The following is a 26,224-nucleotide window of genomic DNA, read 5'->3' on the forward strand; positions in this document are numbered from 1 at the left end:
ATGCCTCCTACGATATCTTATCTTATTTTTTGACTTTGGATGGTTCTCTATGATATAGAAAATATATGCTTTACATGGAAATTAATGGTTCTCTTTGCTATATCAAATATATGATTTACATGGAAATCTTTTATACTTAAGAGTATAATTATTTATTATTTTAATTATGGTTTTGAATGGTAATTATTTGTTATTTAAATTATAGTTTTGAATGAAAAATGAATTTTGAGTTTTAAAAATGGTTTAAGATAATTTAATTTTATAGATTAGATAGTTTAAATTTGCAATTCTAACAAATATTTATTAAATTTTAAACAAAATTAATCTAAACATAAAACAATTAAACTAAATCGATATTAATATAGATTATATTTTTAACATAGAATGTGTATGTTGGATCAAATCCTTCATATCCTCTCTTTTTTTCTCTATTCTGATCAATGACTTGCCCTCGCGGACCTTTACGGCTTCACATGACGTGCAACAAAGTGATTCATTGGTCTCATTTCTATTCATTATGGTTGTTGAAGGCTTGGGCATATATATCAAAGCGACAGACAACCAGGGTATTGTTAAGGGCCTGAGACTATGGGTGCATGACCTGCCTATATCTCACTAGTAGTTTGTAGACAACATCATGTTATCTGGGGAACCATCGATCCAAGAGATAAGAGCACTAGACCAAATCCTTTCAGATTTTCAAGAAGCCCTTGATACCCTGATCAATGGAGAGAAATCTTGCATGTACTTCTTCAACAAATACAGACTGCTGCAAAAGAATCTAGCAAGAACCATGAGATTTCAAATTGGTACTTTACCAACCAAGTATCTTGGCATCCCATTGGTGGCCAACTCTTTAAAGGTATCCCTATGGTCTGAGCTAAAGGAAAAGATATCACAGAGACTGCCCAATTGGACTTTCAGAGCATTAAATCTCCCCAATCACTTTGTCTTGCTAAAAGTGGTGCTACAAGCTCTTTCGATTTATCAATTGTTGATACTCCTTGCGCAAAAATTTGTATATAAAGACATTATCTACACCTTTCAAAAAAAATTGTGGAAAGGGGGCGAGGAGGCCAAAATGTGGACCTTAGTTGAATGGGAGAATGTTTACATACCAAAAAGTGGAGGAGGCTTCGGTTTGAGATATTCGGAAATTCTTAGTAAATTTATGGGTGCTAAATTATGGTGTCGCCCACAATGTAACACCCCCTCCTCCCAAGCCTACCCAAGCAATCGACCAGTAGAGGTAAACATGCGATGAGAGAGGCTACTATAAGGGATTCAACTTCCTTGGTGACCTTAAGGAAATGGAATCGATGAAACACCTTAAACAAACCCCTCCACATCAACAACAACACCCTCAGAAGACATGTCAGCCACTCAGACATCCTGTCCCTAAGTCCCACTGATGATTTAAGCCTTTTAACCCATGGTCGCTCTCATGCTATAGGCAAGACAACAACCAGAAGCCAAAGTCGCTCTCACAGACCAATGTGCCAGCATCCCTGGAATTTTTTCAACAAACATGTGCCAGTGTCCCGGGATTTGAGCCACTTTTCTAGCCCAAAATCCTAAACTCTGCCCAAAACTTGTTATAACCTTTAGAATTCATCAAAGACATGATGATAAGATAAAAAATCAAAAATCAACCTTAGGACTAGGCCTGATCATCCCCAAACGAGACTGACATTCTGTCAAACACTTGGCATTAATGCAACCTACAGGTATAGGATACAAGCTAGAGCATAAATGGCTAAAAGAAATTATGAAACATAACCAAAAGGATCACCGCCTTCTCCATTGGACTATTATAAAATCAATTATGTCTTGCATCCATCAATTTGACAATTACAAGTAAATACATGAAATAACCATGACATGAACTAGTCATATAACCATACTTATAACCAACATAAAACCATATAAATATTAGAGATATGACAACCATTAAATCCACATATAAAACAGTGCCAAAGTAAGAGAACTTAGCTTTTATTAATCATAGGCAAATCCGACTAGGTTTGGAACTTCCACGCACCACCCAACCATAGACATGGATGAACCAAATCTCTCTTTCAGCCAGTCATTCTCGTGCCATATTCCAAGCATGAATGTGGGATCCCATAGAAAAACCATTCCATGAAAGTCAAGGGAATCTAGAGGTTAAACCACCTCCACCCTCACCAAACCATGATCACACCAAACACAGTGCTCCGATCGCAACTGAACCGAACTTGGAATGCCATCCGGAATCCATCACTATCCTTGAGGAATTTTTCGTCTCCTTGTCTCTCAGGCTTTACCGCAATCCAATCCCGGATCACTAGGCCCTAAATCGAGACCAGTTTCTTAGGATTTATTGCAATCCAAACCTAGATCACTAGGCCCTAAACTGAAACTTCTCCCTCAGGCTTTACCATCTATCCCACCAAAACTGGTCAAGGGATTCCTAGGCCTTTGGGAATGAACCTTGAGACAACCTCTACCCTAGATTTTGAAATCCATCCGACAACCAAAGCTCAAAACTGAGATAAAAATCCCAACATACCATGGCATCCAGAAAAAGGCAAGCTAGCACTAATAGAAAATGATGAAATTATTGACCAGGTGACTAAAAAAGTTAGTCACCACAATTATTTCAAGTGAATTACTACTAAATCTGAGCAATTTTAAGTGACTGAACTAAAAATGACTAACTTAAATGACTAATTTAGTTTAGGGATAAAATGTACGACTAGAGAATAAGTGACCAAACTAAAATTACTAATTTAGTCCAGGAATAAAATATATGACTAGATAATAAGTGACAATATTAATAATGATTAACGTAAATGACTACTATAGTCCTAGAATATAAATATGACCAAGTAATAAGTACAACAAGTATATGAATTAGTCATTTATGTTAGTAATTTTTAAAGGTGTCACTCCAGAAATGGAAAATTGCAATTTTGATACTGAAGTGTTTCATTTTACTACAAGGGTCTTTGAATCCATCTGCAGTGTTAAAATTTAGAGACAAAGGGGTCTCTGAATCCATCTGCAATGTTAAAATTCTGAAAACCCTTTTGTCTCTAAGTTTTAACATTGCAGATGGATTAAGATATTTGCAACAACAGTTTGACCATCCTTTGCCATTGGGGAAAGGCTCTCCTTCACCAGTTTGCCCAAGGCGGGCAAGGCCAATGGCACTTGAGATGAAGGACAAGAAAAAAAACAAACCAAAGAAATTCATAACTTCTAAAAACCCTAAGAAAGTCATAACACATTGCATGCCTTTCTCCGATCTCTGGGATGAAAGGGAAACAAAACTCAGAGCTAGAGAACCCCAAGAAGATTTTTGCAGCCCCTCAAAAATGGCATCGAGCCCTGGGCTGACTGAAACTAGAGGACTCGAGCAGTGCACAATTGGAGTAGGGGTTAGGGCCTTCGAATTTCTAGATGACTTCAGTATCAAATTATTAACTTTCCTTTCTAAAGACCTGGTAGGCCCGAAAATGAGGCATGGTCATGACCTTTCAATCTAACTTCCAAATGCAAAAGGATAAAATCCTTTCGACTAGCCCAAATTTGTTGAAAACCCCCTCCTCCAATTCATAGTCCACACAACTCCTCCTCCTTCATGTGGGTATGATAGTAAGAAACCAACATCTCACCTAAAAAACATATTTGATGAGTAGTTGTGTCCCTTCAAAGGGTTTATCATGACGATGATCTTTGTACTTAAAAAATATACATTATGTGAATAAAAATCTCATGGTTATCATTTAATCTTATTTTTCATTTTGACAAATATATCAGATCCTGGCATTGTCCAGAGTTCATTCACTCTTCATCAAAACTACGCCTCGCTCTAGTAAGAAACTCCACACCCCTTTCTTCGCCTACTATTTTTCCATGGTCCTATAGGTTTTCCCTATAATTATTGAATTCCTCTCCCATGGTAGAGATGTTGTAATGTCCTCTTTAACATTTTGACTCACTTAAAAAAAAAATTATAACTATAACTATAATTAATAATTAAACCAATCTAGATCCATCTTAACTCTGGATCTACCAAGTGTCGAGACGAAGGAATCAAATCTTTTTTAAGGTGCAAACCTCTCTTTTAGAGTAAAACGATGTTTGATCCCTCTAGGTCCAAAGTTAAAATGGATCTAGACTAGTCATATACAATGAGAAAAATAAAAATAAATTGAGGAAACAAAATAACTTCCAAACTCAACTACCTTCCTTTTTGAAAAACATTAAAACATGTATAACCTTCGATAAATTTAAAAAAAATAAAAAAAATATTATTATATTCAAATAATAATTTATTTTACATTATGGTAAAAGTTTAGGGTATTCTCATTTGGAATTTCATTTTCCCACTCAAATTTAAGAGGGTATGACCACATAGGATTGACGGGAAAATTAGGCTGATAACAAATAGAGGGAGCCTTAACACTCTCTCCTCTGTACAGATAGTGAAATGGATAGTTCGAATTAGGAAAAGATGATGAAGCGATGAGAATTGACTAAATAGCTTCGACATTTTCAATAACTTACAAGGTTTTTTTGGGGGCGAGGGTTCTACTAGTTTTAAAGACTAGGTTCTTTATGCAAATTTTCTTTTATTTGTCTTTATCATTTGGAAAATATAACTTGTAAATCGATGCTGGTTAGTTTCAACTACACTCTCACGACAGGATGATACAAGGAAACATAAACAAAACTTAGAGCTAGAGAACCCCAAGAATATTTTTGCAACCCCTCAAAAATGGCCTCAAGCCCTGGGCTGACTGAAACTAGAGGACTCAAGCAGTGCACAATTGGAGTAGGGGTTAGGGCCTCCGAATTTCTAGATGACTATAAAATTATTAACTTTCCTTTCGTCCGAAAATGAGGCATGGTCATGACCTTTCAATCTAACTTCCAAATGCGAAAGGATAAAATCCTTTCAACTAGCCCAAATTTGTTGAAAACCCCCTCCTCCAATTCATAGTCCACACAACTCCTCCTCCTTCGTGTGGGTCTGAAAGTAAGAAACCAACATCTCAATCTAAAAACATATTTGATGAGTAGTTGTGTCTCTTCAAAGGGTTTATCACGACGACGATATTTGTACTTAAAAAATATACGTCACGTGAATAAAAATATCATGGTTATCATTTAATCTTATTTTGCATTTTGACAAAGATATCATATCCTGACATTGTCCAAAGCTCATTCACTCTTCATCAAAACTACGCCTCGCTCTAGTAAGAAAATCCACACCCCTTTCTTCACCTGCAATTTTTCCATGGTCCTATAGGTTTTCCCTGTAATTATTGAATTCCTTTCCCATGGTAGAGATGTTGTGATGTCCTCTTTAACATTTTGACTCACTTAAAAAAATAAAAAATAAAAAAATTATAATTATAACTATAATTAATAATTAAACCGATCTAAATCCATCTTAACTCTGGATCTACCAAGTGTCGAGATGAAGGAATCAAATCTTTTTTAAGGCGCAAACCTCTCTTTTAGAGTAAAAAGATGTTTGATCCCTCTAGGTCCAAAGTTAAAATGGATCTAGACTAGTCATATACAATGAGAAAATTAAAAATAAATTGAGGAAACAAAATAACTTGCAAACTCAACTACCTTTCTTTTTGAAAAACATTAAAACATTTATAACCTTTGATAACTTTAAAAAAATTTAAAAAAATTATTATATTCAAATAATAATTTATTTTACATTATGGTAAAAGTTTTGGGGATTCTCATTTGGAATTTCATTTTCCCACTCAAATTTAAGAGGGTATGACCACATAGGATTGACGGGAAAATTAGGCCGATAACAAATAGAGGGAGCCTTAACACTCTCTCCTCTGTACAGATAGTGAAATGGATAGTTTGAATTAGGAAAAGATTATGAAGTGATGAGAATTGACTAAATAGCTTCGACATTTTCAATAACTTACAAGGTTTTTTTGGGGGCGGGGGTTCTACTATTTTTGAAGACTACGTTCTTTATGCACATTATCTTTTATTTGTCTTTATCATTTGGAAAATATAACTTGTAAATCAATGTTGGTCAATTTCGACTACAATCTCACAACAGGATGATATGAGGAAACATAAATAACAAGCATTCATCCCATCAACAGAGTTTCGACTCTCTTAGATTTGGTGTCCAAGAATCTAAGAAATTGTTAGATTTAGCTCATAGTTTTGTGTTAGTTGCAGTGGTATTTTAATGTTTTGATGTGCACAACATAAATTGAAATACCATTTAGAATTCGATCAAGAGAAATATTCTGGTGTTTTTGTTACATAGAATACATTATTTTTCTTCTGACAAGAGTTTCCATTTGGGCTTTTAGCAACTCTTCTACTTGGTTGCAATAGAGGAGTTGGGTACTTAAATTCAGGTTCATGATTGCCAAAAGAGCTGAAAAAAAGGGGTTTGGATTTGGATTGAAGTTGTGTATTTGATCTGAGATCTTTATCGCTGACAGAGGCTAGAGAGTAATGAGTTTTAAGGTGGGTTTGTAATTAAACTTTTGCTTTAACCCTAGAACTAATGAAATGGTGAGAGAAAGGCGTCTAAAGTGGTGCTGAGAATGTTGTAGAATAAATATTTAATGGTTCTAGAGAAGTTGGGTGACCTGTTTGATGTCCATGATAACTGAATATTATAGAACACGTGGTTTGGTGTTTAGCATTGGAATGGTTTCAGAACAAACTACGATTGGTTTACAACAATTGGGTATTTCTTTTGGGTTCCATGATAGTTGCAAATACTAAGATTAAGGGTCACATAATGTAGTATTGATTTGGTTTTGGATCAATAAAAGAATAGTATTAGAGAAATTGACTGAATTTTGACAAAAAAAAGGCTATAAAGTGCAACATTTAATATTGTTAGGAGTGGAGATTTGAAGGTGTTAGAATAGTTGAGTGCTTGTTTTTGGGCCTAGAATATTTGAAAGGGTGAACAACAAGGGGTTTAGAGTTTGGCATTGAGGGGGGCTTTTCGAATAATAAGTTGATGGGTTGCATTATTACAGGGATGGATCACTCAGGAGGGGAAGGGAAAATTAGTTTTGATGCTGCACATATAACCGATGTTAAGGCTTGACTTAATTCTACATTTGATTTTGCTGATAGAGAGGTTCTAGAATTCGAGTACACGCCACTAACCGTGGCACATTTACATGCCATTTCCACTCTCACACAGGCTCGCACAGAGGCTATAACAAGAGTTGCAGGGGATTTGCACTAGAAATATTCTAAATACTGAAGTCAAGGTAAATATATGTTGAGATTGGGGATTTTTTTTCTTGAAAATTTTTGTATCATCTTGTCTTGTGAATGTATTTTTAATGTGTAAAGATTTGAAGTGAGGATTCTCAACTTTTTGGGCCTAGAACAAAATTTCCTTTTAGGAATTGCAATATAAATATCAGTAATAAATTTGTTATCATTTTGGTAAGCCAATTCTCTTATTGTTGAAAAACTGTGTCCATTCTGTGTAGTAAAAGTTCAAACCCTTCGAGAGCCACATCATTTGGCCTTTTCATTATCTTATTCAAAGCGTTTACTATATTAAAATTAATAGATAAAGGTTGTGGAAAAAACTGGGACTACAAAGTTCCAAAATGTATCAGAAACTCAGGATAGACTTCTTGGGAAACCACATGAAATAGGGAATATGTCAAGGAATAGTTTATGGAAACAAAAACATAAATTTTCGAGTAAAATCTTCCCAAAAGATCTGCTTAGTGCTCTTTTCTTTACTAGTTTTCTACTTTTTTTGGAAAAATTAGAAGTGTGTCCTCTCTTTCGTCACTTATGGGCGTATCCAATAAAATAGTGGAAAAGTTGGCATATTTTGTTGAAGACCCCTTTCAGTATCCAAGCAAGAGACATCTAGTCAACTAGGATGGCCTTAACGACTAATTTTACAAGAATTAGGCGGCTACTGCGTGGAAACCATATGTTGCAGTGAAAATTTAGTTCTTTTTTATCTTGGCTATGTGCCATTGATAGTCTCCTTTAGGTATAAGTTAACATTTATGTGGAAATGCAAATACTTAAATATGACTTCGAAGGCAAAGGTCATGAAAGGGAAAATATGATTTATATAGTGATTCTTGGGTTTAGAGATACCCCAACTAATAACTAAATACCTTGAAGAATTTATCAACATACCAATCGTTGTGTAGACTAAGTCTAAAAGTTATTTGATTTTATCCGCCATACACTTGGAACTATTGCAGAAGATTAAGATGTCATTTTCAAAAAGTGAGAAATGGAGTAGGAATTTCCAATTAGATATCTTTAAAAGATTCAATTTTTGAAGCTGCCCTAATTGCCTTGTTTAAGCCTTGTGCTACAAGGAGGAGGACCAAAGGGGAGAGACGACATCCTTAACAAGTGTCTCTTTTAGAATTGAATAATGATAAATTTGAACCGTTGATTAAAACTGAGAAGGTCATAGAGTAAGTGCAAGCAATTACCAAAGCAAAAAAGTGTAAGCTAAACACCAAATGAATGAGAATGAGTCGAGAAGGAAGAGCCAAATGATTCTACTAAAGGCCTTGTATAGGTATAATTTAGTTATCATGGCCTTCAAGTTTTTTGTTTTCAGAGTGTATCTCTTCTTGAGCAACACCAACCACCTTATGAATTTGGTGCCCTTTGAGGAAGTTGATTTGTTCGGGAGATTCCTTTTTAGCGAGTGTCTCTTTCATTCCTTGGGAGATAATTTTGAGATAATGTTATAGATATTGTTGCAATGTGAGATTGGATGAAAGCTCCTATATATGGCTACGTTGTCCATATTCAAAATAAGTGCGACAAAAGTGGCATTGAAGGTAGCAAATGTGGCTTACCCTACCTTGTGGATATCCTTCGTTATGAAATCTTAGTACCTGTGGAAAATTTAATGGGTAATCCATCTAGACTAGGGTTCTTGTCTTTTTGAAAGTTGTGAAGGGATCTGAACAATTCTTCCTTCCATGCCTTTTGCAATGGGGTATTGATTGTCTTCTAGGTCTACAAATCTAGGGAATAATCTAGGTAGTCTTAGAATTGCATTGATGGAAGCTTGGTTATCTTCTTTGAATAAGCTTTAGGAGTATGGAAATGGGAGACCCATTCACAAGTAGTTTCAGTAAACTTATCAACCCATGACTCATCTGCTCTGTCTATTTTCTAGACTAAGTCGATATTAAGTGTCGTTCCTTCTTTTCCTACAAGAAGTTTTATTCTTTTTATTTTGAGTTGATAGAGTCGCTCCTTCTATGAATTGGATAGGAGTCCAAACCCTTCTATTGAGAGTATGGAGGTAATGGATTCTTCTAATTCCTGAAGGAACATTTTTCGTAGCGTGTTAGTGGGTGGGAGGATAATTATTGACCATGTCCCAATGCCCATTCTAAATCACACAATGATGAGTTCCTTATTAAATATGATGCCCAAAGATGTCTGAACTGCTCACAACACACCTTTCTGTGCATGGTTACATGATTGCAATGTTATGCATAATTTCTAATTTGTATGGTAGAATGAGGTGGAGTAATGGCTATACATTTGTAGTCATGTGTGTGACTTACAAAATAAAATTTTGTGTATTTAGGAAATGTTTCTTAATTCATAGGCTAAAGATACTTTCACAAGATGGATAGCCATACATGTCATAGTAAAACAACATACCAACCTCCTGGACAATATTACTCTTAGGATACATTGCTATGATGAAAGATTTGTAGTTGAAATTACGTATCATATTCTACTTTGAAGAGTGAAGGTATCATGTTTCCTTAAATCTGGGCCACCAGGTATTACAATAATGAGCTGAGCCACCACTTTTAAAAAATTATTTCTATTCCATCAGGACCTGAAGCAACACCTGCCCCATTTAAAACCAAGACATTATGTAGAGCTAGGAAAATCTTGACTGTCTTTTCTAATGCAAATAACGAAACTATGGATTCTCCATGTACTAGAAGCCATGCAGGAAAGGAAAGGGCATTGTATGTAGATACTAGATATTGCTAGTGCGATTGCATATTTAGGTGCTCCCTTCAAGGCATAAGTATTTGAGAAAGCTTCTCCACATAGGATCAAGGTTGATTGCTCATAGTCTATTGTAATAAACTCACCAAATGAAATATTTTCCACATAGGATCAAGGTTGATTGTTCATAGTCTACTGCAATTAACTCACCATTTTCATTTGGCCCAAGCCCAACATACTGACCATGCCTATATATTGTTTCCTGAAAGAACTGGTGAGTTTTTCAGAACTTAATATCATGGAACCGAGTTCACTTTCTATTAATTTCAAATCGAAATTTCAAAACTTGCATACCTATTGTTAAAATATCCCTCATTGCTTTTTCCTAGTCTTGGTTTTTTTTTTTTTTTTTTTTTTTTTTTTTTTTTTTTTTTTTCTGGCATAATTCTTCCTAGTATTAAGGGAGCCAAATTGATTCTTGATGACTCATCTTGAGCCCAAACCTAATCAAGCTCGTCATTTCTATGTACCCAGAAGTCTATAGTAACTTCAAGAACCTTCATATGTACCCAGAAGAACTTTCATGGTTTATTTCATTACTTGAATATCAGACGTCATTTTTTCCATTGTCTTTATTACACTACACCTCACATTTCACATCTTATCCAAACTAGAATGTCAAGTACAACGAAAGATAACACCATCTTCATATTTGAGATTATGACCTCTTAGGTGCTAGTTTCTCCCATCCATCATTTCCTCTCAATAATCACATTTAGATAATGGCAGTAAACCAATATGTTTTTCAGAATCTTCTGAATTGATTTATGTTTTTAAAATCCTATATAAGACATCAGAAACTTTTTACGTGCTTAGATATGAAGCATATCAAGTAATATTTTTAAACCTAGAAATTCTATTCAACTTTTTTGGTAGATCAAATTTGGAAATTGAAGAAGATTCAAGACACTTCGGCCAGAAAATTATCAATCCAAAATAGTTATAAGCAGGAAGAGTTAATGTTATAGATTTTCATAGTTTCCTTCGTAATTCTAGAATAATAATATTATAATTGAGAAAATGCATAATGAATTTTCTGGATAGTTTGACAAGCCCGTTGATAAGTACGCACCAATCATCAAGGACAGATTTTAAAAACTAAAATTCTTATTAGCCAAGATAGCCTCAAACATCAAGTTTCAAGATTGCATACAATAGGCAATAGAGACAGTAAAAATAAAGGGAAAATGTGACTTGTTATTTCCTAAGAAGTGAATAAGGGAATATTTTCCAAATCAATTAACATTACACCTGTGCTTGACTTTTAGCCAAGATCAAATTCATTGGGCTGAATAAGGGAATATTTTCCAAATCAATTAGCATTACACCTATGCTTGAATTTTAGCCAAGATCAAATTCACTGGGCTGTAGTCCTTTGCAAGTTCACGTGTGAAGTATTACGACTTCTATGGTTAAAAAGAAAATTCCTAGCCAAAATCCTCTAGAGCGTTAAGTCATCAAGCTAGTACAGAGAAGACAATGAGACAGGACAAGAGAATGTATAACTGCACCTTAAGCTTCACCTGTCTACACCAGTACTCCACTTGTTTGGGAGATTTGGTTTTGGATCAAAGCAAGAATAGTATTAGAGAAATTGACTAGAATCCATGGAAGTCTGGAAAAAAAGGTTATAGATTGCAACATTTAAAATTGTTTTCAGCATATTTGATGGTGTTAGAATAGTTGAGTGCTATATTTTGGGCCCAGAATATTTGAAAGGGTGAACAACAAAGGGTTTAGAGTTTGGAATTGAGGGGGGATTTTGGAATAAGAAGATAATGAGTGGCATTATTATAGGGATCGATCCCTAAGGAGGGGAAGGGAAAATCAATTTTGATGTTGCACATATAGCCAATGTTATGCCCTGGATTAATTCTAATTTTGATGTTGTTGATAGAGAGGTTCCAGAGTTTGAGTACGTGCCACAGATCGTGGCACATTTACATGGCATTTCCACTGTCTTGAAGGCCTGAACAGAGACTACAACATTAGTTGCAGGGGATTTGCACTACGAAAATTCAGAATAACGAAATCAAGGAAAATATGTGTTGAGATTGTGGATTTTTTTTCTTGAAAAATTATGTATCATCCTGTCTTGTGAATGCATTTTTAATGTGTAAGGATCTGAAGTGGGGATTCTCAACTTTTTCGCCCTAGAACAAAAGTTACTTTTAGGAATTGCAGTATAAATATCAGTAATAAATTTATTATCATTTTGGTAAGCCAATTCTCTTATTGTTGAAAAATTGTGTCTATTCCATGTAGTAAACGTTCAAACCCTTCGAGAGCCACATCCTTTGGCCTTTTCATAATCTTAGTCGAAGCATTTACTATATTAAAATTAATAGATAAAGGTTGTGGAAAAAAATGGGACTGCAAGGGTCTAAAATGTATCAAAAAGTCGGGATACACTTCTTGGGAAACCATACGAAACAATGCAAATGCCAAGGAATAGTTTCTAGAAATGAAAACATACATTTTCGAGTAAAATCCTCCCAAAAGACCTGCTTAGTGCTCTTTTCTTTACTAGTTTTGTTTTGTTTTGTTTTTTTTCGAAAAATCAGAAGTGTGTCCTCTCTTTCATAACTTATGGGTGTATCCAATAAAATAGTGGCAGAGATGGAATATTTTGTTGAATACTCCTTTCAGTATCCAAGCAAGAGACATCTAGTCAACTGGGAAAGCCTTAATGACTAATTTTACAAGAATTAGGTGGCTACTGCATGGAAACCATATGTTGCAGTGAGAATTTAGTTCTTTTTTATCATGTTGATGTGCCATTGATAGCCTCCATTATGTATAAGTTAAAATTTTTGTGGAAACCAAAATACTTAAATCTGCCTTCGAAGGCAGAGGTCATGAAAGGGAATATATGATTTATATAGTGATTCTTGGGTTTAGAGAGACCTCAATTAATAACTAAAGAATTTGAAGAATTTACCAGCATACACATCATTGTGTAGACTAATTCTAAATGTTCTTTGATTTTATTCTCCATACACTTGGAACTATTACAGAATATTAAGATGTCATTTGTAAAAAGTGAGAAATGGAGTAGGAATTGCCAATTAAGATACCTTTAAAAGAGTCGTTTGTTGAAGCTACCCTAAGTGCCTTGTTTAAGCCTTGTGCTACAAGGAGGAGGACCAAAGGGGAGAGAGGACATCCTTAACAAGTGTCTCTTTTAGAATTGAAGAATGGTAAATTTGACCTGTTGATTAAAATTGAGAAGGTCATAGAGTAAGTGCAAGCGATTACCAAAGCCACAAAGTGTAAGATAAACAACAAATGAATGAGAATGAGTCGAGAAGGAAGAGCCAAATAACTCTATTGAAGGCCTTGTATAGGTATAATTTAGTTATCATGGCCTTCAAGTTTTTTATTTTCATAGTGTATCTCTTCTTGAGCAACACCAACCACCTTGTGAATTTTGTGCCCTTCGAGGAAGTTGAATTGCTCAGGAGAGTTCTTTTTAGATAGTGTCTCATTCATTCCTTCAGAGATAATTTATGAAATAATGTTATACGTATTGTTACATTGTGAGATTGGATGAAAGCTCCTAAATATGGTTAGGTTGTCCATCTTCAAAATAAGTGCAACAAAAGTGGTGTTGAAGGTAGAAAATGTGGCTTACACTACCTTGTGGAGATCCTTCATTATGAAATCATAGTAAATGTGGAAAATTTAATGGGTAATCCATGTAGACTAGGGTTCTTATGTTTTTGAATGTTTTGAAGGGATCTGAGCAATTCCTCCTTCCTTGCCTTTGCAATGGCGTATTGATTGTCTTCTAGGTCTACAAATCTAGGGAATAAGCTGGGTAGTCTTAGAATTGCATTGATGGAAGCTTGGTTATCCTCTTTGAATAAAGTTTGGGAGTATGGAAATGGGAGACCCATTCAAAAGTAGTTTCAGTAAAATTATCAACCCATGAATCATCTGCTTTGTTTATTTTCTAGACTAAATCGATATTTTCCTGGTATTTGAAAAATAATGAAAAAAAAAATACTATCATCTCTAGCCCTAAGCCAAATCAGCCTACCTTTTAGGTGCCATTACTTTTTTCTCCTACAAGGAGTTTTCTTCTTTTTCTTTTGAGTTCATAGATCCGCTCCTTTTATGAATTGGATAGGAGTCTAAACCCTTCTGTTTAGAGTTTTGAGGTAATGGATTCTTCTAAATCGTGAAGGAACATTGTTGGAAGCATATTAGTGGGTGGGAGGAGAGTTTTGTGTATAATGTATTTGTATTGATTTTTGGCTAGTCTCCTATTAGTATGCGAGAAGAATGTAATTTCACCTTCACATGAATGACTAATTGAAATATGGATATTGGTATATAAAGAAAGACTACAATTTCATTAGGATATTCAACGTAGAGGTCAAACCTTATAGGATACCTTGATATCTAACTTCCATTTTTTTTCCTTAGAGTATATGCACCCGATGATACATTCAAATGACCTGTACTTTGCCTCTAAGGAAGAAAATATACATTCATTGTCTTAACAAATATGTTTAGATTCACTATCAATTTAAGACTTGATTTTCCCATTATCGAGAAGTTATCAAAAACATTTAATTTTGAGGAAGATGAATAATGAAGGTATGATCCCTTGCATATTATGTCTAATTTGAGAGTTTCTATGAAATTTCCCCCTATATCCCTGAGTCCAATTAGTGGAAATAGAAAACTATAAATAAAGACTCGTGGAGTGAGATCTTTGAACTACTTGCCCAACAAATTTTTGATGCAAAGAGAGAAACAAAAACATCACAAATGGATTCTCAGAACTTTAGAACCATTAGAAAAACACAGAGGACCTTATGGATGCAGAATCTCTCTTTATTCAAAGTAAATGGCCAAAAACAATAATTGATTCTTTAGGAAAAGGTGGTACTAAAACATTATATGTTATTCATTTTGCTACTAATGAGTCTCATTTTTCCTCAGAAGTACAATCATACGAAAAATGGATTATTTAAATAGAATAGGGAAAGGACATCCTACCAAATTCCAAATAAGGAATTATTTGAATAAGAAAAACATGAATTATATACCTAAATGGCATAGGAGGATCCAACTACTTATAGACTCTTATCCACAGTCAACTACAAGGCTAGAAAATTGCACAAGGAAGTTATCCAACCTAAAGTAGCAAAGTCGAGCAGAGAGGTAAAGCTCGAAGATTTTGAAACTACTTAGTTTATTGTGGATTTAGAAAATCTACCTCCCCAATAAAAAAATGATTGGAATATGCATATATCTGATCCAATCTCTATATATTTTATTCAAGCTTCTATCAATGTCACCAAACTTAGACTACAAATCTAGAGAACTAAAGAAAAGTTATGTATAGAAAAGGCTAGTTATAGAGCTAAAACAATTACCATTGATGATTTGCAGCAAAAGATTTTTATGAGTCAAGCACCCATGTAGGCCTAAGCATCCATTACAGATATGCTTAGGGAGAAAGATAATGAAATTTCCATGATTAAAGGGAAGTTAAACATGTCTATCAGTAAACACATCCAAAGTAATGAGATAACAGAGATCGAGAAGGATAAAATCTAGCTTAAAAACCAAGTCAAAAATCTTGTTGAAGCTAAATCCAAATAAGAGCTGAGCATTAAAATATTAGAATATGTTGTTATCTTAACCTTAGTAGAAAGATTACATAAACATAAATTAATCCATAAGATAGATATCATAGAAGAACGGCCTGACTAGGAACAATTACATAGGATGAATGCAAACTTATATTGTCTCCAAGAGGAAAATCAAGCTACAGATTTTGTGCTTTCTAATTTGCAGAAATTGTTAGATGAAAGGAATGATAATATATATTTTGACATTCTAACATGGCTCGAAAATATAAATTGATTTTAGATCTTAAGTTGGCATATGAAGAGATGAATAGGATCCTTAGTCAGAAAATGGATGCCAAGAAAATACTCACAGGTTCCAAGAATTGTATTAGGGATTGGATCAAGTCTACAATGAACTTGTTCAAAGATAATTTTATAATCTTGATCACCATAGAGACATTAGAAATTAATTTGATCCTTACAATAAAAAATTCTTGGGATCAACTGGAAAACAAAGTAGAAGTGGCAGATGATGAGATCAAGTTCATCAATAACCAACCTTCCAATAAACTAAATCTCATTAAAATTTGTGATAGGACTGCTTTCATCATGGAGATCATGTCCATAAAGGCCAAAAGTAGTTTGATTATTGTAGCACACTAGAAGTGCAAGGAAGTCAAAAGCTTCGGGTGGAAAATCAAAGGCCATTTTCAAAGGCAGATGGATCCCCAATTGGAAAGGAATCTTATTGTTAGTTACATTGGGGTTTTTAACTTGGTATCTACATTATTTTCTTTGGCATATCTCCTTTTGCACATCTTCCTAGCTAATCCCAGTGTGATGCAGGGCTTGGAATTTGGTGGGATAGATTTACCTTATTCTTTCGGAGAAGTTATGACATGTGGGTTACTTTTTCTCCAAGTGGAGCATATTTTCAAGATGATTTCACATTTCGTGCATGCACAGTTACAAAAGGGTAATACAATATGTCATTTGTGCTCTGAGTTGTTTCAATTCCTAGACATATTATTTAGATAAAAGTAAGACTGGCAATTGTTAAAAAACATTTTGGTTTCTCAAACTTATTCATGGCTTGATTACAACTAGTGATCATGGAATTAAAGCACAAGAAGATGGATGATTACTGACAGTCGCCCTAATTGAAGGAAATAATTTCTCTGTTGTATATGCTATTGGTTACTTAGATGAATATGTGGTATTTACTTGTAATGGGAAACCTCGAATAAGTTTAATCAAACTGCAGACATTGGATCCTCAATGGCATCGTAAAATGTTATAAAATTATCTAGATATTGTGTGCTTGATATTCTATGCTTCTCCATGCTTTTTTTCATGATTTCCATTCTGAATTTAATTCTCCAAATAATTTTGCAGAAATATTTGAATATGATGTCACAGAAGAGCCTCCTTCTGTCATGGATGTAGAAGTCCTTGACTTTGAAGGGCCTTTTGTTGAGGCTACATCTCTAGGGTATGATGAGATCAATTTTCTAAAATTTACTTCATGGGAACTGAATGATTTGTGGATCCCACTTCAGGGAAGACTAACACAAGCTTTCCAATCGAAGCTGTGCCTTAGGATATTTATGACAAAATACAAAGGGTCCTGATGTGGTTACTCAGTGCATAACAAAGATGGAAAAGGAAGTTGGGAAAAAGGTATTCATCTTTCAATATTAAATCTCAAGTAGATACTTGTCTTTTCCTTGGCATACGTATAGTTCAATGGAATTTTCTATTTGTCTGGACATCATGAGATGAGAAAATATTATATGCAGATTTCATGGCGCTCACCTCAGACAAATTCAACATTCTAGAAGCTATTTTCACTTCGAAGTGAGGAGTTTCTGATTAATGATTTTTCTTTCTACTTGAAACATAGAATGCATATTTAGGTATCTATTCCTCACTTAAATACATTTGCATGAGTTATTTCAAATAATAGACTAGAACATGGGTCTCAAGTGAATTTATGTTTTTCAAGGTTGCTTATTCTTATCTGCAAGGATGCTAGGTTTCTATGCAAATCTCTTTGGACATCAAACCAAATTTTCCTCCCTGTGGGAAGATATAGAGGAAATAGTGGAACTTACTCCTTCCTTAACATCAATGGGTAGTCCATCTCTGGTCATCTTCCTTCGCAGAGGCAGAGGCCTTGATGCTAGCCATGGTGCAAAGTACACAGATGGCAAAGGAATACTCAAGTTCCATTTTCAGTGCTTTGTTTCCTACAATGTTACATGTAGATACACATTGAGTACTTTTCTCATCATAGCAACCATACATTTTCCTCTAGCACTTGTAAAAATGGAAGAAGTAATATTGGATCAATGAAAGAGGATTACTTTGCATGAATTCCAATAAAGCAAATTGAAAATAAAGAGTGGATGTGCATGAATTTGAGACAAGCTAGTTTGTTATTTTGAACAAAGCTTGAAATATATTTCTTATCCGATTCTTGAGAAACTACAATTTATATATCAAAAAAGACAATCATGGCACTATGGAGGAATAGGGCACTGAACTAGAAGATGCAAATAGTAGAGGATGAAGAACCAACAAATTCAAGGGATCTCCAAAACGAATATTGTGGATATTTTTTGGGTGTTGAGGAAGCGAGCATGACCAAGGTCCATTCAAAAACATTACCATTCAATATAAGTATCTCAATACATGAGGAATTACCCTATTCTTCATTCCTATGAAGTTATCATTCTGATATTTAGGTTGTTTCAGAAAAGTTCAAACTATTGTGTTGATGGTTTGTTTTGGTAAGATCATGCTACATCATTGATATAATAAACATCAAAACTCAACAGCCCACTGAAAGTGCTCCTACTAATTACGTATTACTTGTTGCTCAAAAAGAAACCTCTACTAATATTGTCTTTGCAATTCCTAATGACAGGTTGAGTCACTCATGGAGTTATATGACGGGGGTCACGTAGACAATGAGATAATGGAGAAATTTGGTTGTCTAAACTACATAACGACAACATGGGAAATTTATTAAAAAAAAGTATACCAAAGGGAGATCTGGTACAAGTTTAATAGAAATTTTTCCTGGTTCGGTGTATATATCACAAGTATCCAGTAAAATTCAAAGCTTGAAAATGGAAATGGCAGGATTATTGACGAAGTTCATAACCTTGATGGTGTGCCTTTTGGAGACCATTTTCAGGTGCTTCCTTGTCTCTTTGATTGCACCCATTCCAAGATCCTTCAAGACAATAATTATTATCAAGTAAAAAATTGGATTTGAAAGCATCTGCTGCAAGTCTTGCTAATAATCGTTTGGTTTTCTACTAGAGCACTTGAATGAATCAAGGGACCTGGAAGACAATTCAACCTTACAATCGAGAAAAAACAATTCCTGAGATATCACATAAATTCTTATTGCCCATAGTATGAGAGGACGTAGCCTCTTCATCACCAGTAGGATGGCTATCTTGAGAGTCATTGTTGAATTTCAATGTACCTTCTTTTTGGTGAAGATCTCTAGAGATATCTCTCTTTGCAAAGGTGTCACTAGCTGAAGTGAGATCACAATTAGTCAAGGCCATTTTCTATCTTTGAGGATCCAAAATAGTAATCATGCCTTCTAAGGCATCAGATACTTGGTAACCATGCTCAATATGTATTAGTTGGGCCAATCCAAAAGTCCTTTCTTTCAAAATTTTAAAATAAATAAGAAGTCATTAGGCTTTGAGTAAAGCATGCTTAAGCTTGTTAGGACCCTACCCAAAGTCCTCAAGTATTTTCCAAGAAATAAGGCTCAATATGTTAGAGCCTATATCATGAGTTTGCAGTTTTGGTTAGGTGGATCCCTAAATAATATTGAAAACTTCTTTAAGATTATTGCGGGGTTGTATGTTACTGCTCTCAATAAAACACATTTGGAGTTTGTTGATCTAGCCTTCTATTTGGACACAGGAATATGGCACCCTCTCGCTTCTTGCATGTATGATGATGTTAAGTAATATTTAAATTTGTATGACACTCGAAAGGATGCAAATGAGAAACTCAAAAACCTAAATGCACCAGTGATTGGTATCACCTTGCAATGAAGCCACATTATTATTGATGACGATAGTCACTATGTGGATGTTGTGATGGAATTGGAAGTTAGAGGTGCAAAAGTTGTGACAATATTTTTAGGTGGATTAGATTTTTCCACCCCTGTGGAGCATTTATTATATGATCCAGTAACAAAGAAATAACTAGTAGATGTTTTTGTTTTCTTGATTGTGTTTACACTTGTGGGTGGACCTGCTAGACATGATCATCCTTGTGCTATACAAGCTTTTTCCAAGCTTCATGTTCCCTGGACTGTGACTTTTCCAGTAGTGTTCCAGAACACAGAGAAATGACTTATCAACATGTTGGGATTGCATCCAATTTAGGTTGCATAGAAATTTTCTCTTCATGAGATTGATGCTGTTTTGCAGTTGATTGTTTTCTCAAGCTGTGATGCAAGAATGGGTAGGTTTCATTGTTTTTATGAACATTGTTTCAGCAAGTTCAGGTTTCATTGTTTTTTATGAACATTGTTTCAGCAAGTTCATCAATTAGATAATGTGTTAACAATATAATCTGTCTAAAATTGTTAACCTTGTTGTGAAACTCAAATTATCATTACTTCGATGTCATAATAACAAAATAGGGGTCATGGTACCATACACATATGTAGGATCAAAGTTTCTCTTGAGCCATTGCAGGGTTCTTTTGAAGTGGCCGTAAAAAAATTGTTTCTAAATTCTTTATATTGATGTGTAGGAAAGTCCCATGCAATTCATAAGTGTTTTTTAAAACTTTGTACAAGGGATATCAAGTGGGATCAACTAAAGAAAATAACAAAGGTGTTCATGTCAAAATGTCATTTCAATTTGTTTTGCATGTTACAACCTAATTGAGATAATTGAATTTAGGTATAACGACAGTCTTCACTGATGCAATACATTATTACTTTCATTTTTGTAGGAGGAAAATAAAATAAATGTATATGTATTTAGCTTCCCACTTGACAAAGCCAATGTTGGCACTGCAGCCTACCTCAATGTATTCTCTTCAATTTCTAGTGTATTACCTGAACTAAAGATAGATGGATATAATGTAGAAGTTTTTTCATATACTTCTGAAGCACTGATTGAAGACACAATTCATGCCAAAGAAGTTAAGTTCAACATCCCAAATCTTAATATTGCTTACAAAATGAATGTGAGAGAGTACCAACAGTTCACACCTTATGCTAAGGCTTTGGAAGAAAATTGAAGAAAGCCTCCATGGAACCTTAATTATGATAGGGAGAACCTACTTGTATATGGAAAACAATTTGGCAATGTTTTCATTGGAGTGCAACCAACTTTCAGATATGAAGGCGATCCAATGAGGCTTATTTTCACAAAATCAGCAAGTCCACACCATGGATTTGCTGCTTGTTACTCATTTTTGGATAAAATATTTAAGGATGATGTTGTCTTTCATTTTGAAACTCATGGATCCATGGAATTTATGTTTGGCAAGCAAGTGGGTATGAGTGATGTATGTTACCCAGACAATTTTTTTACCTATATGGATTTGAAGATAGTTCTTTGGTATTTTTGCTTGTGCACAGTATTCAAAAGATAAAAATACTTTGGTGGTGGGGTATTTTCACTTGCAGCTACATTCATGAGTGATATTATTTAAAAAAATCCAACTTGCTATTTTTTTCTAGATGATGTTGGTCTGCCTAATGCTTTTTTGGATGCCATCATGGTTGGTGTCCTCCCTTCTGCAAATGCAGTAGCTTGTATACCACAATGTTTAGATGTTTTGTCCCTTAATAAACTTGGTATTCAAGATATAACAGATCATGGTTCTCTAAGATGTTTTGTGAAATTTTCTACATCAAAAACCTACTTACTCGCTTTGGCAAGGTGACACTCCTTGGTCCTTATCATTTTCCTTGGATGAGCTTATGCAAAATTCTTCTTCTTTGAGGTGTCTTGGGGTGGATGTATCGATTGAAATCTTAAATACCACTGCAAAAATTAGATCTGGTGATTAAGTGTCTTCCCTGCTGCAAGAATATATCAGCTCTTTTGTGCTTGTATCCATGGAAACTGATTTAGAACAAAAAATAGTTAGTTGAGTGGATGGGGATGAATCATCAAGGGAAACATATGAGCTAGGGGATTGATACTTCTACTGAAAATTTGTCTTCAAACATAAAATCCCTTTTCCAGATTGTATAATAAATGCTACACGTCTCTTAGAAAATAATTTTCAAAACACAGATACATATGAGGGGTTTTGCTAAGAAAAAGGTAGAGTTCGTGCCACAATTGTTTGCTTTACCCCTCTTGCCATTATCATTTGTAAGTGGCTAACATATTGTTGTTTCATTTAAGAAATTTTCACCCTAGTATCATCTCCTCTCACAAGGGTTGTTTGTACTACTCTGAGAGAACACATGAAACCTGGAATTGAATTCATGGATTTTTTTGTTGGAACAAAGCCAACAGATATTGAGGTAGCACAGCACATGAGAATTTTGAGATGCCTTTCAAGTATAGATGGTGTTTATCCTTTTCAACACATCTAGTAAAAAGCACAACAACAATGATGCCTAAAATTGGTTCTGGGGATACAAATACTGAAGGATGTAGGGAAGGGGTACAAAGAAATAGTTTTGTAGATATCTCTTGTTAGTGATTCAAAAGTAGATGCAAATAAAGAGGTTGAACAAGCACTTGCAAGTAGAAATTTGGCACCAAATGTAGTAGGTACATAAGTTGGTAGTGACACAAACATAATTTTAATTGTTCCGTAAATGAAACCCGTGTCTATGAGGAATGGACCTACTTCTCATTAGTCCATTGAACCTGAATATTTTTCTATTATATAAACAAGACTTCATGACCATAGAAGAAGTGACCATGGTATCAAAGGGATTTCAAGAATGCGTCTTGGTCGACTTGGGAGACATGTAGATTCATCATAGGATGACATCTCAAGCCCAAAAAATTAAAAGGAAGTCACCTGATCTCCTAGACTTTGAGACTATGAATAAGGTTGAGTCGGCAATGCAATCATTCTATGTGAATCTTGTGAAGGTTTTGGTAGTACCAAATCGACTTTGTGATGGTAGAGGATTGCTTAGTGTAGTAGCCAAGAGTGTGGTTGTTTTTCTTATAAAAAAATTTCATGACATTCTTGATGTGGATGAGAACTGTAGCTCTTCTAAGTTTAAGTGATCACTTTCGTCAAAGTGTCTCTACTCAAGGACGGTTGTGGATGACATGAAAATAGTTATATATGACAACTGAAAGGAAATGTGCAATATAGAAATGGTGAATTGTTTCTATGCTCATGGTACAATTAAAAGTATTTTGACTACTTTTGAAGCAACAGGTCATTTACCATGGACAGTACCATTATGTCACAACAAGGAGTGGAAACATGAAATGACTAAGGTATTGAAAATGACAAGCTAGAGCATGCACCTTTTTTGTTAGAGACATTATGAAATTTTTTCATGATTTTGGAGTACCTTGTGAATTATTCTTTACTATTAATTGTGGCCTCTACATCGCATTTATTAGTGCAACTAGTGGTTGGAGTCTCTATCACTATTCCAAGGGATCTAGAGATTTTTATCTGCACCCTATAGGTTCAAGTTCTCAACGTTGTTTTATCTATCTAGAGCAATCCAATGTTTTATCACAACAATCCATGTTTGATTACCTATTTTGTTTCCGTTATTGCCCATGAATACACTACCATATGTGATGTTAAAGGAATAAAAAATGGTATTCCTAGAAGAACATGTCAAATTTTTAGAGGTCATCCACTTGATGAGGTTGCCATTTCAATGATGGTTGACATGGGATCTCCAATCTAAAAAACAACTAAAATTTTCATATAAATGTATTATCTTTCATTCTTAAAGAATTTTCTTGCTCAAAATAACCATGAGGTGAAAGAATCATTGTAGTTTGTACCTCACCTAGATAGTTAATAAAACATTCAACAAAATGTGACTTAAAATGGGCATTGGGATCAGGTTTCAGAATCTACTCCCAACCACTGACATATTGTTCAAATATACAACCATCACCCCCTAGTGAAAGAAGCTTGTCCCAATGACTAGATCACCAAATACTCCAGGGATTCCAGAGATCTTTTCCCAACTCCACTCTTTTGAGTTAGGATATTTAACTATAGGCTTTCTCAGGAATTCCATTGAAAGTTGTAAGGGTATTTCTTATGGTTAAAATATTGTCACTTATATCCCTTTATGTGGATAGCATGATTCAACATAAAATTACACGTCATATTAAATGAAGAAAAATTTCTAAGATTTATGATAAACATGCTAAGGAAGTGGAAAGTAAGCAAAATAAATCTCCATAGATTAGTTTCTCTTTAAAGTGAATGGCAACATTGAAATGAATTGCAAATAACACATTATGAGTGCTTATATTATGTTGATTTGTGAACAGGAAATATATACATTATACAACAATGAGGTCATAAAGAAGCTACCTTATTGTATTATAATTACAGGAATTATTTGTAGTATTTTTGCTTTTGGCATCCCACACATGTCAGGTTTGAAGTTGTGGCTTCGTGTTTTAACACTTTGTAGTCTCACCTAATTATGAAGACGTTTCTCTCTCCACTACCTTGCAATGATGTTATTTTTCTTAATTATACTTGAATTTCACTGATAATAATATGGATTTATATATTAATTTTAACATCAAATTGACATCACGATAAACATACAAATATCCCATTAAATATGACCTAAAGATGATTCAAATAACCTCACCTTTAGCCTAAGCACGTAGCAGAGTAATTTATGAGGTGTGAAATTTTATTAGAGACATTGTTTGTTTGTTTGTTTTGGTTAGAAAAGGGTTTGCTCTTGGTTTTATGTGAGTTTCAATTGATCATATGTACCATCTTGAGAAATGGGAAAGAATAATGTGTGACATTTATCTTGTAGAAATTGATGTTGAATGAAAGGATATAGAGTTTAACCAAGATATCATTTGCTTTGGTAAAGACAAGGGAACATCTTAAAAATCTTCCTAAGAATACACCATATGCAGAGTTTGAACATAGGTAATATAGGGCTTTTCTTTTGCAGCTATGTTCTTTTTTTCTACCCAATATATCACAAGAAGAAAAATATTGATATTGTAGAAATTGTTTGAGGACCTCATTGAGGTCGATTTTTATAATGTCCTACTTGATTGATACCTTCTCATGATAGGAAGGCTTTAAATATGAATTAATATGTTCCTGAAACAGATCAAATTCAAAGTTTATAGATATAAAAGATAAAAACAAATGTCAATGCCTTCGTTTGATTGTTACTTGACTCTGGTGTGGGTAGGTTACATGAAATGTGACTGGGAAAAGGATGAGGAGACAATGCAGAGCATGTCTTGGATATGATTCTTTCACCTCATGGTTATTTTGAGCAAGAAAATGTTTTAGGAATGCCAGATAAAACATTGATGGACAGGTAAACAAATTGTTTTATAATTGCAATGTCCATTCCATGATATCCTCTCTTTATTGTTTGATTGTATTTTGAACATTTTTTTTATTTTGTTGTCTTTTAACTATGAAATTGAAAATACTTGGTATCTGTCCATTTAAAAAACAACCAAAACTTGAAGAGAAGATTAGTATTACATGATACTGATTGAAATCCTTTTAACTATTTTGTGTTAAAGAAATTTCATGGCTATTAGAAAAGCATGTTGTTATTTGAGCACATGTTGTTTATATACTTGACCAAGTTCATGCATTATAGAATTAAATGTTGTTGCGAATAAAACGACAAGGATTAGACACCACACCTCATATTATTTTTTTTCACAAGTTATCTACAACTTTAGCTTTTTAACATGTAACTTAGTTGGCATGATTGTGCGTAAGATTTCCCTAAATGTTGAATATTAAGTTACTAAGGTGTTCTTTTCTATGGTGACGTTTTATTTTCCTTGTTTATACATTTCATCTGGCCACGTAGTGACCACTATCGCCCAACTGAAGAAAACTTATTCGAGTTTCTTGCTTTTATGAGGAAAAATGGCTTTGACATTGCTTATGTTGAGGTATATGTCGTATAAATCCTTTATAGTATACTTTAGTTTATATTCTTGTATTCATCATCTTCCATGTCTTACACTCTGCATTATATCTTCTTTTGTTTCAGAAAAGGAACTCAGTATAGATGGTAAGAAGTTGGAATTGAAGAAAGAGGAGAACAATAACATTGGAGTGACAAGTGGAAAAAGGGAGAGATAAAAGAACTGGTCTAGTGATACCCTTAGATCTAATATCCCACATAAGACACATATATAAAGATTGATGATCAAGTCTTCAGAGGGTGAATCCACCTACAATGCCTCGACAAAACAATGATAATGTTTTGAAGTGATGAAACAACATTTCATGTGTAAATTGTAGTCCAACTAATATTAAGTTGGAAACTCGTATTGTAATTCTTGAAATTTCATATAATATAATTTATGTGGTTGAAATTATTTATAGTTGCA

The 26,224-nt window shown here is 34.3% G+C and overlaps 2 pseudogenes; both read left to right on the forward strand.

Annotated features, from left to right (window-relative positions):
* The first annotated feature begins 16,361 nt into the window (after positions 1-16,361).
* LOC149146725 (C2 and GRAM domain-containing protein At1g03370-like) lies at positions 16,362-17,996 on the forward strand (annotated as a pseudogene).
* Positions 17,997-18,781: 785 nt separating this feature from the next.
* On the forward strand, positions 18,782-21,290 carry LOC149146726 (magnesium-chelatase subunit ChlH, chloroplastic-like; annotated as a pseudogene).
* The last annotated feature ends 4,934 nt before the right edge of the window (positions 21,291-26,224 follow it).

This window comes from Pinus tabuliformis, chromosome X (genome assembly GCF_031772625.1).
Source record: "Pinus tabuliformis cultivar Carrire ecotype Pingquan chromosome X, CPIR1, whole genome shotgun sequence".
In the NCBI taxonomy this organism is placed as follows: domain Eukaryota; kingdom Viridiplantae; phylum Streptophyta; class Pinopsida; order Pinales; family Pinaceae; genus Pinus; species Pinus tabuliformis.